This window comes from Bufo gargarizans, chromosome 3 (genome assembly GCF_014858855.1).
Source record: "Bufo gargarizans isolate SCDJY-AF-19 chromosome 3, ASM1485885v1, whole genome shotgun sequence".
NCBI lineage: Eukaryota > Metazoa > Chordata > Amphibia > Anura > Bufonidae > Bufo > Bufo gargarizans.
This window is the reverse complement of record NC_058082.1, coordinates 407053113-407066517: the sequence shown is the minus strand read 5'-3', so window position 1 is coordinate 407066517 and position 13405 is coordinate 407053113.

The window sequence follows — 13405 nt, the reverse complement described above, 5'->3', positions numbered from 1 at the left end:
GGAGATTTCACTGTAGGGGTACCTCAGGGTCTCTTCAAATACAACATGGTGCGCAAATACCATTTAAACAAAATTTGTCCTCTAAAAACCATATGGTCTCTTTCCCTTCGCACTACTGCCATGTTTCCATACATCAGTTTACAACAACATATTGGATGCTTCTGTAAACTGCAGAATCAGAGTAATAAATATTGAGGTTTGTTTTGCTGTGAACCCTTGCTGTGTTGCAAGAATAAATGGATTAACATAAATTTTGAAATCTCAACTGCTAGGTTCCTTTAATTCTTGTGGGGCTCCTCAAGGATGTACAAAGTTTGTAACATCAGTTTTGAATAACTTGAGTGGTGTAGTAGTGGTTATTTTTGGGTGGTTTCTATTATGTAAGCCCCTCAAAATCACTTTGTAACTAAATTGGTGCTTAAAAAAATGGTTTGGGAAATTCTTTAGAAAAATTGCTTATAAAATTCTAAGCCTTCTAACGTCCTAAAAATATAAAATGACATTTACTGTACAAAATCATGCCAACATAAAGTAGGTTTATGGGTAATGTTAAGTGATAGCTATTTTAAGTTTTTCAAATATTTGAATAAATAAAGGAAACAATATGAATCCATTTACCGCTAATATAAAGTACAATGTGCAAGCACAAAACCGTCCCAGAATCAAGTAAAACCATTCCATAGTCATTACCACATAAAGAGACATACCTGTATGTCAGATTTGCTAAAATAGGCCTGGGCAGGAAGGTGAAAACTGGCCTGTGGTAGAAGGGGTTAAATAAGTGAGGATCCTTTAATAACCCATATACAACAATTCAGCCCAGCATGATGGAGCCATTCCCATGTAACGTGGCATACAATGATGCTGTGCTTTATACACGTGTTAAACAGACAACTCTTCTCTTACTCTGTCTCTCTTTCTTTATATAGCACATACCTATCTGGTATATCTTGTACTTCAGCTATGAAAAAGAAGTTCTGCTTCAATCCCTACCTCATGATGTTCTCACAGATGGATGCAAAAAGACTTCAAGAATTTAATTGAAAATGTATCTTGTAGTGGAATAAGTATTATCAAGGAATGGAGCAAACAGATCTACTGTCTGGTGGTTTTTTATCATTAGGAGGGAGACGTTTTCCATCTGATCCTTGTAATTTTCTTGGCAGCTTTTCCTCGAGACGAACTGTGATTTATCCAGCAAGCTTAACATCAGTAAGATCCATCTCGTTGCCGCATTATGAGAGCATAGACAGGTGAGCCTGCCTCTTGTGCCTTTCCTTCTGATGAGGAAAATTAAAAACCTGAATTAATTAAATGAAACAAGAAAAAGGGACAAATCTTTGCTATTTATCCAAGAAGAACATGATTTTGTGCCTTCATCAGTGAGATGCTGAGCTGTTAAGGTCACATTTTAATTGCTATAATGCGTGATGATTTTAGCTCTCACTGCTTGAGGGTTTAATGAAGCAGAAGTATTTAATCAATTCCATATATACAGTGTGGTGATTTGCTCTGGTAGACAGGGTGTACGTACACAGTACAGAGGCAAATTACCAGTTCTTAAATCAAACTTCTGTGTTTATTCACACATAAAGCAAAAACAAAACGTCACTTTGCAGTCTTGGTGTTAGGTCACGCACAATGGAAAGTCGACATGGCAAAAATCACCTTGTTGCCAGTTCTGTCTCCACCATCCCATAACAGGCTTTTAGGGGGCCTGTTTCCCTTACAGATGGGTCTCAGCCTCAGATCCCAGCACACACACCTCCTGAGCTCCACTGTCAGACTGAGGTAATCCCCCTCACCTGGCAGTGCTGGCTGGTTTTTAGGCCTGGAAAAACCCGGCCTGGAACATTGGGAGTAGTCACCCACCCAGCACTTTGACTACTCCCAGTAAGAGCCGTCCCGAATCAGCTATACAGCCATACTAAGTATTAAGGTGTCAAACAGCAACTGCTGCTGACACATAAAAAATGTCTCTTGCTTCACCGAGTCCAGGAACCTTGGTGACATGTACCTATCATCCACGATGATTCCTTTTCCCTTCTTACATACCTCCCCTTTGTTCAACCCTGAGGGTTGAACACATGCCATACAGTATACTCGGGAAAGGGCGTCCGCATTTCCCTGCAACCGGCCTGCCCTGTGTTCTACGGAGAACTTAAAGTTCTGTAAGGACAGGAACCTTCCCGTTGACTTCCTGAGACAGTACAGCACTGAGGCCTACCGTACTTCGGAGGCGTCTGTCTGCACTATGAATTCTTGCTTGAAGTCGGGCGTCACAAAAACCGGGGAACCACACAGGGCCAACTACAAAGCAGAGAAAGCCTCTTCCGCCTGGTAATTCCAGTGAACCATCTTTGACTTGCGTCCCTTCAATAACCCTGTCAATGGCGTGGCTACAGTAGCAAAGTGGGGAAAAAAATCTCATGTAATAGCCTATCATTCCTAGGAATGACTTTACTTCTTTAGTGGTGACAGGTCAGGCCAATTTCTTATTGCCTTTATTTTGTTTACTTGGGGTTTGATCACTCTGCGCCCAATGACATACCCCAGGTATTTAGTCTCCTCTAACCCTATCGCACATTTTTTTGGGTTAGCGGTTAGTCCTGCCTTCCGGAGGGAGTCCACTACAGCCTGCACTTTGGGAAGGTAACTTTTCCAATCGGTACTGTGGATGACAATATCATCCAGGTAAGCTGAAGCGTGGACACAGCACAATGTCCATAAGCCATTGAAAAGTTGTGGGGGCACCATGCAGACCAAAGGGTAGCACCTTGTACTGATACAGTGTGATAAAGGCAGTTTTCTCTTTGGCAGCCTCCGTCAAGGGCACCTGCCAGTACCCTTTCGTGAGGTCCAAAACAGAAAAATACCGAGCTTGTCCTAACCTCTCGACAAGGTCATCCACCCGGGGCATGGGATACACATCGAATTTGGAAATCTCGTTCAGTTTACGAAAATAGTTACAGAACCGTAGTGTCCCATCCAACTTGGGTATTAACACTCTAGGACTAGCCCACTCACTTTTAGACTCCTCAATGACGCCTAGCCTCAGCATCATCTGCACTTCCTCTGAGATGACTTGTCACCGAGCCTCAGGTACCTGGTATGGTTTTAGCTGGACTTTCGCCTGAGGCTCAGTAACAATGACATGCCGAATTCTGGAAATGCGTCCAGGGATATCCGAAAACACATCCGTGTTCCGGCTATTAAACTCCCTGGCCTCCTGAACCTGCTTACAGGAAAGGCTGTCAACAATTCTTACTATGGCAACCACTTATCTTGCTTCCAACAGAGGGGCCGAAACCGCTTCCCCTAGAAAACCTGGCCTCAGGCTGTCTTCAATACCGGTTTCCCTATCTTTCCACAGGTTAAGTAAGTAGATTCACATGGTACAACTGTTCCGGCTTTCACCTCCCTGGCTGGTATACCTTGAAATTTACCTCTCCAATTTTTTCAAGTGCCTCGTAGGGCCCCTGCCACCTGGCCTGGAACTTACTATCCACGGTCGGCACCAGAATCAAACCCCGATCACCCGAGTTAAAGATCCGGCCTGAGCCTGCCAATTATAGATCCGACTTTGGCTTTGCTGAGTGGCCTCCATATGCTGCCTAAAAAGATGCAAAACGGTCTCTATCTGCAGTTGCATCTTGGTAACATACTTAAGAACACTTCTATGTGGAATGGGTTTCTGTTCCCATGCCTCTTTGGCTACTTCCAACAAACCGTGAGGATGTCTGCCATATAGCAGTTTGAAGGGCGAGAACCCAGTAGAGGCCTGGGGCACCTCTCGCACAGTGAACATGAGATAGGGCAGAAGAAGGTCCTAGTCCTTCCCATCTTTAGACACCACCCTTTTTAACATTGTTTTTGATGATTTATTAAACGTTTCAACCAGACTGTCCCTTTGCGTTTGGTAAACGGACGTCCGTAACTGTTTGATATGCAGCAACTTACAGAGCCCCTCATGACCTTAGACATAAAAGGGTCCCCTGGTCACTCTGTGTTGGTGTCCTCTAGCGGACTTCGGCACTGGGCCAACGAGGTCCATTGCGACTTGGGAGAGGGCAGTCAAACCCCATAAATCTCCATCCCAGACACTGCAACTTGTACCAACCAAACACACCCAGGATGTACCCCCTACGAACCTGGCTCCGATAGTCTGCTGGAAGTGTCAGGAGCCTGGCCATGTAAGATATGACTGTCCACATCAGGTGGAACCCATGGATACTAACTATGGCTACCATCAGTTGTTATATGCCAGGAAGCTGTGTGCAGCAGGTACCCCAGAAACTCTAAACCACTTGTACCGGGAGACACTCCAGCGGAGGCTTTGCTGGACTCAGGGAGTCTGGTGTCCCTGGTGTCTCGGGGTAGCTTCTGCCTGATGGCCACTTTCTCATACATCGCCAGGTAGGTTTTGATGTCATCAGTAGTGATGAGCAGCAGGGGCAATATTCGAATTCGCGATATTTCGCGAATATTTGGGCAAATATTTGCCATATATTCGAGAATGCGCAAATTCATGATCTCCAGGCATTATTTTCTTGATTGCGAAAATTCGCATAAAATTAGCATTAAAAAATTGCCAAAAAATTAGCATGAACTGGTATTTAAAAAAGAAATTGAATATTTGCGATTGCGAATATATTTAGCGTTATTCTAAATATTCGCAAATTCTCGAAGTGCCGATATTCGCGATTAAAATTCGCAATTCGAATATTCGTGATCAACACTAGTCGTCAGCGGGAGTCATCTTAGGAATCACGGTACGGGCTGCTTTCCAGGCATCGTGGATGTTCAAGGTTGCCATCACATGTTGTAGCAGCAACTGGTTGGTCTCCTGCTGCTGCTTATTAGCCTAGTGTTGGTGCAGGTTTGTCTCTCATTGCTGCAGATTTGCCCCCATGAGGGCCTTCTTAACAGCTTCAATTTTGTTGTGGGCAAATTACCAGTTCTTAAATCAAACTTCCGTGTTTATTCACACATAAAGCAAAAACAAATGTCACTGTCCAGTCTTGGTGTTAATTCACACACAATGGAAAGTCCACATAGCAAAAATCACCTTGTCGGCAGTTCTGCTTCCAGCATTTCATGGCAGGCTTTTAGGGGGCCTGTTTCCCTTACAGATGGGTCTCAGCCCTCTAGCACGGCACAAGCCTCAGATCCCAGCACACACACCTCCTGAGCTCCACTGTCAGACTGAGGTAATCCCCCTCACCTGGCAGTGCTGGCTAGTTTTTAGGCCTGGCAAAACACGGCCTAGAACATGGGGAGTAGTCATCCACCCAGCACTTTGACTACTCTCAGTAAGAGCTGTCCCGGATTAGCTGTACAGCCATACTAAGTATTAAAGGGATTCTGTCACCTCCCCTAAGGCAAAAATCGATTTAAAAGCAGCCATGCAGCACAGCTTACCTGGATTAGGCTGTGCTGTTCTATCTTGAAATCCGTCCAGCAGTTACTTCAAAAAACGACTTTGATCAATCAGGAAATGCGTCCTGAAGGTGCCCAGAGGGGCGTTTTTTTCTTCTGAGAGAGCCCAGTACCTCCCCTTTTTCAGTGCCCAGCCCGCCTTCCTTTTACTTCCTAACCGCCGCCCCCAGCCTGCCACAGCCTCCCCTCCCTCTCCTCCCCCTCCCTCACGCCGAACGAAGTCTCGCACAGGCGCAGTACCCACTGAGGGCTGCGCCTGTGCGATCATCAGGAGACTGAGGGCGGCAGCTTCATCTTCGTCACTGGGCATGCGCCGAGCCCAGTGACGTCCGATGCTCCCTCTTTCCCTCAGTCAGCCTGGTAGGAAGCGCAGAGGATTGCCGATCGGCTGCTGCACCCTGCGCTTTCTCCAGTCTGCCTGCCTTTACTTAATATAATAAGACCTAATTCGCCCCAACAAATAGTTATTTCTTTCCTGAAGGGAGGGTGGGGAAAGAAATCGCTGGCCGTCCTCACTGTGGCAGGCAGACTGGAGAAAGCGCAGGGTGCAGCAGCCGATCGGCAATCCTCTGCGCTTCCTACCAGGCTGACTGAGGGAAAGAGCTAATATCGGACGTCACTGGGCTCGGCGCATGCCCAGTGACGAAGATGAAGCTGCCGCCCTCAGTCTCCTGATGATCGCACAGGCGCAGCCCTCAGTGGGTACTGCGCCTGTGCGAGACTTCGTTCGGCGTGAGGGAGGGGGAGGAGAGGGAGGGGAGGCTGTGGCAGGCTGGGGGCGGCGGTTAGGAAGTAAAAGGAAGGCGGGCTGGGCACTGAAAAAGGGGAGGTACTGGGCTCTCTCAGAAGAAAAAAACGCCCCTCTGGGCACCTTCAGGACGCATTTCCTGATTGATCAAAGTCGTTTTTTGAAGTAACTGCTGGACGGATTTCAAGATAGAACAGCACAGCCTAATCCAGGTAAGCTGTGCTGCATGGCTGCTTTTAAATCGATTTTTGCCTTAGGGGAGGTGACAGAATCCCTTTAAGGTGTCAAACAGAAACTGCTGCTCACACATAAAAAATGTCTCTTGCTTCACCGAGGCCAGGAACCTCAGTGACACGTACCTATCATCCATGATGATTCCTTGTACCTTCTCACAACAGATACAGTGCTGCCCATAATGATTCATACCCCAGGCAAATTTTGACATAAACTTACTTTTTTTCCACCAGCAAGTAATTTTGTGACGGGAAATGACATAGGTGTCTCCCTGGTCTTCTGTGTTATGGTCAGATACATTTTTTTTTTTTTTTTTGGTCACAATGATGTTTCCTTTATTTGGCATAAAAAAAGGAGAAGATTTCAACCCAAAGAACACCATCTCCACTGTCAAACATGGTGGTGGGAACCTAATGCTTTTTTTTTTTTCAGCCAATGGACCAGGGAACCTGATCACAGCAAACGGCACCATGAAAAAAGAGCAATACATGAGTATTCTCAACGACAATATCAGGCAGTGTGCAGAGAAACTTGGCCTTGGGCACCAGTGGACATTTCAGCATGACAATGACCCAAAACACACAGCAAGTGGTGAAGAAATGGTTAGCAGACAACAACATTAAAGTTTTGGAGTGGCCTAGCCAGAGTCCAGACTTAAATCCAATTGAGAATCTGTGGAGGGAGCTAAAGATCAGGGTGATGGCAAGAAGACCCTCCAACCTGAAAGATTTCGAGCTCATTGCTAAAGATGAATGGCCAAAAATACCTGTGGAGACATGCAAAAAGCTTGTCTGCAATTATAGGAAGGGTTTAATTGCTGTAATAGCCAATAAAGGCTTTTCTATTTATTATTGAGAAGGGTATGAATAATTTGGGACTGGACACTTTTTGCTCAAATGTAAATAAAAGCTGAGAAATGTGTTTTTCTTTTTTCCACAATAATGCCTCTTGTACATTGTCGTATTATCTTTTGGGAGACACCTATATTTCCCATCAAAAAATTACTTGCTGGTTGAATAAAAGTAACTTTAAGTGAAAATTTGCCAGGGGTATGAATAATTATGGGTAGCACTGTATTGTACTGTAGTGGAAAGCCTTTTCATTTCATAGGATGAAATAACGTATCCTATTTGTGTATGAATGAACACATTGGGGGTCATTTACTAAACACTGGCATTTTCATGCCAGTTTTCTGCTGTAAATTATTGTAAATATGTAGGGCTGCAGTGGCCATGCTCCTTCTGCTAAGCACCACCCACTTTTTAAAAAAAAAATCCCTCTGTGCTAAATTTTGCAACATTTTTGGCACCAAAACCCTGAAGTAAAGCCTTGATAAATTACTCCCTGCCATGTTGGCGGTCTGTTTCTGCCATTGCTCTGCTTCTCCCCTCAGGTACAGACGCCACCAGGGGTGTTGCTATGGTCTCAAAAGATACGAGGCACAAGCCCCAATGAATATGGCCCAGTTGTAAGTCGCCCCCCCTCGCCCCACACACCACAAATTCCTTCCCGACTCCAATAAGTAGCTATAGCCTGTAATATTATTACACTCCAGAAATTCATCCAAGCCCCTCTTGAATTATTTTATTGTACTCACCATCACCACCTCCTCAGGCAGAGAGTTCCATAGTCTCACTGCTCTTACCGTAAAGAATCATCTTCTATGTTTGTGTACAAACCTTCTTTCCTCCAGACCCAGAGGGTGTCCCTTCGTCACAGTCACAGTCCTGGGGATAAATAGATGTTGGGAGAGATCTCTGTACTGCCCACTGATATATTTATACATAGTAATTATATCTCCCCTCAGTTGTCTTTTTGCTAAAGTGAATAGCCCTAATGTTGATAATCTTTCAGGGTATTGTAGTTGCCCCATTCCAGTTATTACTTTAGTTGCCCTCCTCTGAACCCTCTCCAGCTCTGCTATGTTTGCCTTGTTCACAGGGGCCCAGAACTGTACACAGTACTCCATGTGTGGTCTGACTAGTGATTTGTAAAGTGGTAGGACTATGTTCTTATCACGGGCATCTATGCCCCTTTTGATGCAACCCAGTATATTATTGGCCTTGGCAGCAGCTGCCTGACACTGTTTTTTTCAGCTTAGTTTGCTGTTTATAAAAATTATTTTTCCATGTCAGTGTTACCCAGTGTTTTACCATTTAGTATCTACGGGTGACTTGCATTATTCCTTCCCATGTGTATAACTTTACATTTGTCAGTTTTAAACCTCATCTGCCACTTCTCTGCCCAAGTCTCTAATCTATCCAGATCCATCTGTAACTGTAGTGTCCTCTTCAGTGTTAATAACGTTACACAGTTTAGTGTCATCTGCAAAAATGGATATTTTACTGTGCAAGCCTTCTACAAGATCATTAATAAATATATTGAAGACAATAGGGCCCAAAACTGACCCCTGAGGTACTCCGCTAGTGACTGTGACCCAATCTGAGTGTGTACCATTAATAACCGCCCTGTTTTCTATCATTGAGCCAGTTACTTACCCACTTACAGATGTTTTCTCCCAGTCCGAGCATTCTCATTTTATATACTAACCTTTTATGTGGTACAGTGTCAAATGCTTTGGAGAAGTCCAGATATACGACATCCATTGATTCGCCGCTGTCAAGTCTAGAACTTACCCCCTCATAGAAACCAAATTAGTTTGACATGACCGATCCCTCATGAAGCCAATGCTGATATGATGTTATTTGCTTGTTTTCATTGAGATCCTCCAAGATAGCATCTCTTAGAAAACCTTCAAACAGTTTACCCACAACAGATGTTAAACTTACCGGCCTATAGTTACCAGGCTCTGGTTTTGCACCCTTTTTGAACATTGGCACCACATTTGCTATGTGCCAATCCCGTGGAACACTCCCTGTCAGTATAACATCTGTAAATATCAGAAATAAGGGTCTGGCTATGACATTACTTAATTCTCTTAGGATACGGGGGTGTATGCCATCTGGCCTTGGCGATTGGTCTATTTTAATCTTTTTTAAGTTGCTGTTGTACTTCTTCCTGGGTCAGACAGGGCACTTTAAATGGGGAATTTACTTTTACTTTCTGCATTTCATCTGACAGTTTATTTTCCTCAGTGAATAAAACTATTTAATAGCTTTGCTTTCTCCTCGTCGCTCTCTGCAACTCTTCCCCTCATTGCTCTGTAGAGGGCCGACACCTTCAGAATGATACTTTTTACCATTTATATAATTGAAGAACATTTTAGGGTTAGCGGCACTCACCAGTTGCAGATTTTAAACATATCATCACTTTATTGTGACAATAGGTGCATGCTTTTACAGGGCTGAGGCGGACAAGCCTTTCACTGAAATCAAAAACCGCCTAGGCGGTGTGTGGCTGCGACGGCCGTTTCACACAGTGTGTGCTTTTTCCGGCTACCTGAATGACGTGCACATGTGTGCCAGCCCATTTAAAGAGGAGCGTGAGAATTAACCCTATATGGGGTAACTGGATCTCAATCGCAATTAAAGGTGTCTTTTTTTTTTTTTTGCAGCCCGCAAAAATATATTGAAATTTTAATATCCCCACCCACGATACAGGTATATATGCTGGTCATCTGAGTGTTTGGCGGCCATTTTATGCAGTCTTTCCAGGCTACAGAGTGTTGTTCGATTCCTTGGCTTTGGTTTCATAGGATTCGTGCATAATGAGTCTTGGTTTTACCATGGCAGATGACTCTGAGGATGAGGCCATACAGTACTGGCTTTTTACTAGGCGACGTGGACAGCACTCACTTATGCTGGATGAGGAACCAAGGAAAAAGAGGAGACTTTGGGTCCATCCCATTATTTCCCAACGGTACACAAAATGCCACTTCCATACCCTCTACACTGATATTTGTTAGCATCCTAAAAAGTTCTGGTCGTTCCTTTGGATGTCAGTGTCTACCTTTGATTGCCTGCTGTCGTCTCTACATACTGTCCTCAGCTTCCAGGACACCAGTATGAGGGCTGCATTACTCCTGAGGAAAGGCTCATCATCACGCTGAGGTAAGCAATATGTTCTTTTATTGCTAACAGTAGAGTGATTATGTCATTAGTAACATGGTTCTTTAAGTGCATGATGTTACACATGTGCTAATGTAAGCTAAACTTATCAGTCTTTGTCCCTTATTTATTTGTGCTATTGTTAATTTAAATACTTTGTAATTTTAATAGCCATATGACATGCAAAGATTAAAGGTACTGTTGTATGTGAAGCTCTTTTGTTTTTGTCTGGGCACGCCAATATCATGCTGATAGAGTGGTCACATCAGACTGTGTTGCCCATACATTCACCATGAAAATGGCGTGACCACACTAGGTGTAAAACAGCCTGTCAGGGTACGGCCCACACTCCCATTTTTGTTGTAGTGTTTCATTCTGTAGTAAATGTTTTTGGAATGAAATTAGGTACTAAAAAGGAACATCAAATGTTTACCTTTTTAGTCTACTACCAACAATTTTAAGTAAGCATTTTCCTGATGCCATAACCCCTTATTATTAATGTTTTCTTTTTTTGCCAGAGCCCAAGGCGGGGGACTGGGTTTGGATCGCTGAGGGCTTCAATTAATCAGTTTCCTAACTGCATCGGGGCACTGGATGGCAAGCACATTCATGTTAAGAAGCCGCCTCACTCTGGCACCCAATTCTTCAATTATAAACAATATTTGGCGGTCTGTGCATGACACTATTATGGGGGATCTGTGGATGATGCACTGTTATGGGGTGGGGGATTTTTGGATGGCACTGTTATGTGGGGGATCTGTGGATGGTACTGTTATGGGGGAGCTGTGGATGGCATTATGATGGGGGGGGGGGGGGTCTGTGGATGGCATTATGATGGTGGGGGATCTGTGGATGGCATTATGATGGGGGATCTGTGGATGGCACTGTTATGGGGTGGTGGATCTGTGGATGACACTGCTATATGTGTCATCCACAGATCCCCAATAACAGTCCCATCCACAGATCCCCCCATCATAATGCCATCCACATACCCCCCCATTATTATCCCATTCATAGATTCCTAAGGAGGGACTGCAGTAGGCGGGGAGAGTGGTGGGGCCGTGCAGGCACTGTACTCTGGCCCTGCAGCTCAGTATGTACTGTATTATACATAGTGTTAATCATCAGATCTAAACTAAATAATGATGCGCTCCCCCCTGCACCCCATGTGTACCGTACTTACCGGTACACATGTCACGCTCCTGTAGTAAGCACTAGCAGCTAGTAGGCAGGTCGGGCGGCCGCAACTCACTGAGGTCACGTGCCTGCTCCACCTACTTAATTAATAAAGTAGGCGGAGCAGGCACTTGACCTCCGTGAGTTACGGCCGCCCGGCCTGCCTGCTAGCTGCTAGTGCTTACTACAAGAGCGTGACATGTGTGTACTGGTAAGCACATGGGGAGCAGATCATTATTCAGTTTAGATCTGATGATTAACACTACATATAATACAGTACATACTGAGCTGCGGGGCCAGAGTACAGTGCCTGCACGGCCCCGCCGCTCTCCCCGCCTACTGCAGTCCCTCCTCACTAATACATCACAGAATTTGCCCCATAAGACGCAGGGGCACTTTCCCCACACTTTTGGGGGGGAAAAGTGCGTCTTATGGGGCGGAAAATATGGTACTTTGCTAAACAGTGATTTAGGGGATTCTGGCTCAGGCAGGTTGGCAGCCAACATAAAAAATAATGGCAAGAAGTCAGCACAAAACCAAACTGTGCATCCTCTGTTAAAAAAATATATTATCAGACGGGTAGGCCACAGCCATCATATGTCAGACCAAATATGGATGAAAGGTCTTCAAATATACAAATAGCAGGCAATGACATACAGTTACAAACATTCTTTATGATTTACGGTATGAACAAAACTTACGGCCTCACATCCATAACTGGTTTAAGGAACTGTAACTGTTCGGTATACATGTACAACCTTTTGCGGGATCCACCTTCACCACTGCGCCCCTTCTCTGTTAGTTCCCGATGGAACTGGTCTCTGCAACTGTTCAATCGTGTTTTAGTTTTTTAGACTGTGGAAACATAAAACATTTCGAACAATACATTATATAGGTTCTGTCTAAAAATACACATTCAAAGTAACATCAAATGATGACCCTAAACGAAAATAGCTTGAAAAACATGCTAGAAAGAGGATAATAAACAGCACATAGTACAGTAGGGCATAGCTCACTAACAGGCCGCAGCCTACATATCAGTCACAGATGTCCATGGGCCGCCCACTGTAACTACACGGCCCAGGCATATCCCAGTCTGAGTTAGCTCTGTATACACAGCGAATGCATTTCTACATCATTTAGCAGACATTACTATGGTCAACGCTTACACTGTCACCTCACCAGGCCAAACTCCACAGCAGCAAAACAATGTCCTTTCCAACATGTCGGCCCAGGTTTGGCTAACAGCAGCGTTTGAAAACGTAAATGAACATCAAATGCCTATGAAAAAACACACAAGGCAATGTCGGACAGTACATTGTTGTACTGATGTTGAGCACTAAATACTAATGTGTAAAAAAGAAATGGATGAAGGAGGTTAATATTGTGAATAGGCCTTTAACAATATAATATGTTTAGTAAAGGGACAGATGTCGCCATATCAATTCTAACAGGCCCACATGTGTACAAAACTGTAAAGGGCACACGCTGTGTAGACATCACTACTGTGTGCTGGAGCAAAGGTCAGGACATGCATTAAATCATGTTTGTCTTTACACATTTGAAAACACATAATGAATGACAAACTTGTACAGGCAAAACCAGATGCATGTCCACAAAAGGGACACAAATATTACCTCATGTGACTACTTGCAAAATAAATTATAGAGAACACAGGGTGGGACACAAGGGCAAGGACATAAAACTACATAGCTTGCAGTAACCTAAATCTGCACGACCTCTGCTGTCTGCTTTGTCCCATTCTCCAGGCTTCATTCATTGTGCCACTTTCTACCAGGAC